Source organism: Vitis riparia, chromosome 18 (genome assembly GCF_004353265.1).
Source record: "Vitis riparia cultivar Riparia Gloire de Montpellier isolate 1030 chromosome 18, EGFV_Vit.rip_1.0, whole genome shotgun sequence".
In the NCBI taxonomy this organism is placed as follows: domain Eukaryota; kingdom Viridiplantae; phylum Streptophyta; class Magnoliopsida; order Vitales; family Vitaceae; genus Vitis; species Vitis riparia.
In genome coordinates this window covers 39,595,455-39,602,195 of record NC_048448.1, presented here as the reverse complement: position 1 = coordinate 39,602,195, position 6,741 = coordinate 39,595,455, and the positions used below count along the sequence as shown (strand labels likewise).

General features: G+C 33.1%; 1 long non-coding RNA gene across 1 annotated transcript; it reads left to right on the top strand.

Annotated features, from left to right (window-relative positions):
* Window positions 1-1,153: 1,153 nt before the first annotated feature.
* LOC117907867 lies at window positions 1,154-2,276 on the top strand. The gene is made up of 3 exons (XR_004650073.1): window positions 1,154-1,527; window positions 1,816-1,912; window positions 2,004-2,276. It is a non-coding gene; the product is annotated as an uncharacterized LOC117907867 (long non-coding RNA).
* The last annotated feature ends 4,465 nt before the right edge of the window (window positions 2,277-6,741 follow it).

The following is a 6,741-nucleotide window of genomic DNA, read 5'->3' as shown; positions in this document are numbered from 1 at the left end:
AAGATTTGAGGTCTATTTTCAAATTACCTACATCTGGACCACACGATGCACACCACGTGTCCGATGCATATCCCTAGAGGATCATACGGCGGTGAATATATGGGCTCTCATCACTTGGGTCTCACTTCCCTTAGAAAAACTTTGAAAACTAACCGTTTGGATGAGGTGTATGGTGGGGTAGAATCTAATGTTTTGACTTTGACCTCCACTTTCGGTTTGGCTCTAGAGAAAGAGGATGAAACAGAAAATGCAAATAATTTAGAGAGAGAAAATGCGTATTTTAGGGAGACAAAGTGATGAATGTTGTGTTTAGAGTTTTAGAGAGAGAAAGAGAGAGAGGGGGAGGAGGAGGGACAGATAGAGATATATGAGACCCACCATTTGTGAATTGTTTTCTCTGGGGGAAAAAGAAATGGTTGCAAGAACCCCGCCGGGGAGAGTCTAAGCGCTCGGAGTACCAGAGGCTATCTCAGAACTAGTCTCAGATGCAAGCAAGAGTCTCTCAGGTATCTCTCACCACTTCTCTCAGATTCTTCCCTTTTCCCTCCACTGTTTGGTTCATGAGAAAATGAATCTTATAGTAAATTTATATCAGATCATTTACCTACATTTTTCCGGACATTAGGTGACGTGGTACCCCATCTAGCGACGTGACAACCAATGAGGTGACGTGGCATCCCCAATGAGGTGACGTGGCATCCCCGATTAAGTGAGGTGGCATACCCAATTTAGAAACAATTGGAAATTACCGTGTCCAATGAAAAAAGGCGCCATAGTTTATAGCCGTTGGCGCAATCTCTCCCGGTCCAACGGCCCACATTCATTAAATTCAAACTTATAAAAACCCTATGTGACCGTTGAGGAATCCACCGTCTTCTCTGCTTTTCCTTTTCATCAATTCCACCCTTTCTCTCTTCTTCCAACTTTTCGATCTGCGAAATGTCGTCGCTTTTCCGATCGTATTGCTCTCAGATCACAGGGCTTTGTTCAATTTCTGAATAAAGTTTCTTCTTTTATGTTTTTGTTTTTCTTTCTTTGATTTAAGAAGCATAAACCCTAGAAACGGTAATTGTTTTGGTCTTCTTGGATTTTTGAGTTCGAGAAGATGTTTGGGTGTCTGCAGTCTTGAATTCATGAGTAGTTCGTTCTTTCATTTGGTTGTTTTGAGCACTGTTTGGATGCTGAGAATGTGGAGGAGAAATCCGAGGAACTTATTTTGTTGGGTTCAAGAAATTGAGAAAATGTCAGTCAGGTGGTCGTGTTAGGTGCAGTTGAGTGGTGGTTTTTGTTTTCTTGGGTCTTAACTCTGAAGTGATGGGAATTTGAAATTCTAGTCTGTTGGTTTTGGGGTTCTGTGATGTGTGTGTTGATCAAGGGTTTTGGATGTTGCTCCAGGAAAAAGTTGAACTGAATTGGGACAAGATGGATGAGAATGATGTTTCCATGGAAATCCAAGAAATTTCTTTGGATCATAACCAGAGACTTCCGGTTTCTCAGAAAATTGATGAGTTGAGCACCGAGACTCAGGTACGGTTTTGGTAATTATAGCCTAACCATAATCTTTAGATGCTGAGAAAGCTCAGATTAGGGTCACCTAAGAGAAAATTTTGAATCTTATATTTTACATAATTTAGGTTTGTCAAAAAATATGAACAACACGTTTTAAGTAAGCAGAGTAATGCAAAATTGAAGATTCAGAATTTTACTTCTCTTTTCCTGCCTTTTCTTAGCAACCAATCAGAGCCTGGACGTTTTGTGTCATAAGAAAATTCATCTTCATTTATTTGTCACCGACTTTGAATCTTCATGTGACAGACTTTGAAGGGGCACACAATTTTATGTAATGAAGTGAAGAGCATTAATGCAGATTCCTCTCCTGGGCCTGAAGTTTACGATGCTCTTCTGTTTCTCGGTATGTCTTCTTCACTAACTACTACTGATATTCTATATCCTTCTTCTAGGGGGGTTTTGATTGGTTTGTGATTTGCTTTATTTGATTTTAGGTATTGAGTATGAAAATTTGAAGAAGAAACATTTGAAAGAGTGTGCTTCTGAAGAAGAAGTACCTTGAAGAGTGCTTGGAACGGAAGCGGCTGTACAATGTAGTTATTTAACTCAAAGGCAACATCAGGGTCTTCTGCAGATGTAGACCCTTAAATCAAGCTGAAATTGCTAATGGATCTACTTCTATAGTTGATTTTGACTCATCTCAAGAAAATGAGCTTCAAATCATTTGCTCTGATTCTTCAAAGAAGCAATTTAAGTTCGACCATGTGTTCAGGCCTGGGAGTGACCAAGGTAACCTGAACGTTACATACTTGATCTTGTTACTCTGGAGTAATTAGTTAATGGGTCTTGCACTGTTTACAAGTTTTTAATTCCAGGTTTGTTAAATATGCTAAGGTTGTTTTTGCACAAACTTCACCAATTGTGACTTCTATGCTGGATGGGTACAATGTCTGTATATTTGCCTATGGACAAACTGGAACTGGAAAGACCTTTACAATGGAAGGAACTCCAGAAAATAGGGGAGTCAACTACAGGACTTTGGAGGAGTTGTTCCGAATTTCAAGGGAGAGAAGCAACATAATAAATTATGAATTGTTTGTTAGCATGTTGGAGGTTTACAATGAGAAGATAAGGGACCTTTTGGTAGAAAAATCCAACCAGCCTCCTAAGAAGTAAGGTCCTCTGAACTGAATTCTTTACTATAGCTGTACCATTTCAAGTATGGTATTCTGTCAAACATGCAACTTATATATATATATATTCTGATTCTGATAACAGTGGAATAACGGAATGGTTTATTTTACCACTAGAAAAAATAAAAATAAAATAAAAAATGAGAGAGAACCATGATCATAAGCAAGATTAAGTAGTGTCATGCTTATGGCAAAATTTTTTTAACAGAATTTATTTTCTATTGAGAGCTTACATGTAAATTGGATGATATAATGCACTGTAGTTGTGTAGTTCTCACTTTGCCACTTGCACAAACATTACACTTTTTTCTGTGTAAAATGATGTTTGAATTTTGGCCCAAAAAGAGATACTGCAAACAAAGAGAAATACTTTATTTATTGGTGATTATATTTATTAATAAACACAACATAAGTAGCTCTGGATTAGTTGGTGTAGACTCTTCATTTTGTCCTCTTGGTACATGATGCCCAACTTTGCCCTCATTCTTCTTTTGTTACTTGTTTATGATCTTATGGTCATTTTCTGAGCTACGGTGGTCGACTCTTTCAGTCATTACCTTAGGATTTTTATTGGAGATGCCTTGGAGGACATTTAAGGGATCCCTAGCGTGCTTGCTCAGTGACACTTTTTTTTTTTTAGTTTAGGATTTTGTTAAATTTTATTTGATTTCATATGCATTTAGGTTTAGGTTTCTTTTTCTATTGCATGGTTGTAGGATTTGATCTTGATTTGCATGAAATTGACATTTTTTATGTTTGATTGCATGTACCTAATATTTTGATCTTAGTTTCATGAATTTGAACTTTAATTTTTGGTTGACATAAATTTATTTTATTTATTTGTTTATTTATTTATTTTTTTAAATAGTCTTTTTTAATTTTGTAATGTTGGTGCACTAACTTTAGTTTTGTCTTTTTTTCTTTCACATGGGATCACCTTTTTAATGGATGCAAGGATTCTTTATGAGGTCATGAGGAGATCACGTGGAAAGCATTGGAGGGAAGAAAAGGCTTCAGTTCTCAATCATGAAGACTTTTCAAGAAGTTTTCAGTTTTGATCTTTTCAAAAAGGTTGAGATAAGTTTGCTGAATTTTAATCTTGGTTTTGCTCCTTTTCTTTTATTAAATCTCTTTGGTTTTAATTATTCTAGATTAGGATTGGGTGTGGACAAACCGGGCCACACATGAGTGTTGCTAGAATCCATTGTTAAGGTCAATGTGTGAATGATCTTTGTTGTTTCATGGTTTAGAATGGAATTTTGATTTGATTTAACCTAAGTTTTTACCTAATAAAGCCGTTTGATAATCCAATGATAATTGGCTTTGAAATCATCATTTTTATTTTGATTTATGAGGATTTGATTTTATGTATTTTTGTTTAGTTGATTCTTGGGAATCCACATTTCATAATTCACATACATGCATGTTACTTAAATAGGAAATTGTATGATTTAATTGGATACTCACTTAGGGCCCTTTAGGCATTTATTTTGGCGTTTAATTTAGGCATAATTAATCATTTATACATCTGTAAATTTGTTCCATGTGTTAGATTACAATTAGCTTATGTTTACAACACTTTTTATCTATGATTTGATATACATATAACATTTAAATAGTTGATCTTATATTGGATTTATTTAAACCTTTATTTAAGAGTCTTTTGATTTTGGGATTTGAAATCAAAATAGGACACAATAAACCACTTAAATGGCTGCAAGCTTAGTTCATACAATAAGTCATAATTCATACATCGGATCGCCTAATTCTAGCGCGCACACACACACACACATACAAAGACACAGACACACACACACTTGTCTTTAAGCGCTTTCTAGTGGTTCTCGATTCCCATGTGTTTTAATGATTTTAAAAAAATGTTTTCGATTGCTCCTAAAGCAAACTGAGTTCTCAAAGTTCTATATTTAAATTAATCTTAGATCAATTAGGTAATGAAAAGTTTACTTTCTAAAAGACTATATTTAAATTAATCTTAGATCAATTAGGTAATGAAAAATTTACTTTCTAAAAGACAATGCTACCTATTTTATTTGGTATGCAATTTTCAAAAGTTTTAAAAATGAGTTTTGGTTTTGAATAAACACAAATTAAAATTCATAACTCCAATCAATGGAGTCTTTATGAATGAATTCGTGGAAATTAAAATGGGATTTGATGGATCCCTACATACAGAGTTTTCCAAAATATGGTTTTTTACTAACATTGTTGATAGTTCATTATACCCTTGAACTTGTAAATTTGAATTTGACCATTTAGAAACTCTTTAAAATTTTTCTAATTATTCCATGGTGTTGTAAACTTCTTGAATTTGATTTTAAGATTTTGTTTGAGGTAAAAATAATAACCCAATTAGAAGATATAAATGAATCTTTTAGTGATGAGGGTTTTAGTATATGTTATTAAATTGTTGCTTGTGAACTAATCTTCTTGTTTTATGGAAGCGCTTAACAAACTATAAAGGTACGTTCTTCACTTTCTGTGATTATTGCTTATTGAGAATGCATGTTTTAACATATACTTTGATCCATGGTATCCACTGATTTACCCATTAATTTCCATAATTACTTAAACTTACTTAGTAGAGACTTAGCTTTTAAGGCTTAGAGGGGTACTACAGTTGTTCGTCGTACTTTCCCAATAAGTAACCTGATCCCCGAGCCCAACTTGGTTTTTACCATGGATGAAAATTTTGGAAAAAATCGAGGAAATTTCATCGAAATTTCGTGTTTCGGCAAGAGGCGATACAAAAAATGCGAAGAAATTTTAGAAAAAATTGACGATTTTCGCAGAAAAATCGTTGAAATATCGGATTTTTACTGATTTATTGATGTTTTTGCCGATATTTCGATTCAGTCAACGCATAGTGGCCTGGTCAACATGCGGTCAAGTGGTCAAACCCTCCAAAATATCAATTTGCTGCGCAGGCATTGGGGCTAGAACTTGAGCCCAAACCAAAACCAAACAACCCTGGTCGACCACTAGTCTAACTTGCCATTTGTTAAAATATGAGCACCAAATAAATATATAGTATAACTATCATAAAACATAATATTAAAAGAATATTTTAATAAACAAATGAATTCTAATTATTTTATTTTAAATTTCATTTAATTAATTACTAAAAATATAAAAACTATCATTATATTTTTCTTAAAATTTTTTCTATTATATGTTAATTAAATATAAATATTAAAAATTTATACATATATCATCATTTATTTATATTATTTAATACAATTTAAATTAAATGGATTATAATTCTAAAATTAAATATATTATAATCACATATCACAATATTATTTTCAAACAATATTAATGTAATTCAATAATAAATATATATTTATAAAATTCATATTTTTTGTCGATGCATATGATATTATTATTAAATATGATTAATTATATCATATACATACATCATTTTTTTTTATAAAACAACTTTAAAGTGTTTATTGTTTATTATATCATTTTTAGAGTTTTTAATCAACTTTAGGTGTACCGAAATTTTTTTCCAAAATATCCGTCGAAACATTCGATATATTCGTAAAATCGAAATACCAATATTTTCATCATTGGTTTTCACAGACCTGCCTTTTCTTTTAGGAGTCACATTTGGGATTTTTCTTTCTTATTTTGTCTGCCCTTTAAAAACTAAAACAAAAATAAGTGACAACTTCATTATTTAAAAAATTAGTTTTTTCACAAACAAAAAGTGAGTCTCGCCATCGAGTGGGAACGCATGTGAAAATGCGGGATCACAAAGTGGCCACTCTGCTGGGGATCATAGAAGGTTAAGCTTGAACTTTGGTTGAGGTAAATGTGGGGTTTGATTGGTTGATTAGTGGATACCCCTTCTTTGTGCCTTTGTATGATTGAGTGTATAATGGCACATTGAAGATTTTTTTGATACTATAAAGTATCTATGATGCAAATTAGATTATGATGTTTACTTATGGTTGCTTCATTTGTCTATTGTGTTTGTCTTGACATGATTTGGTTATACTCTTACCGCATGATTATT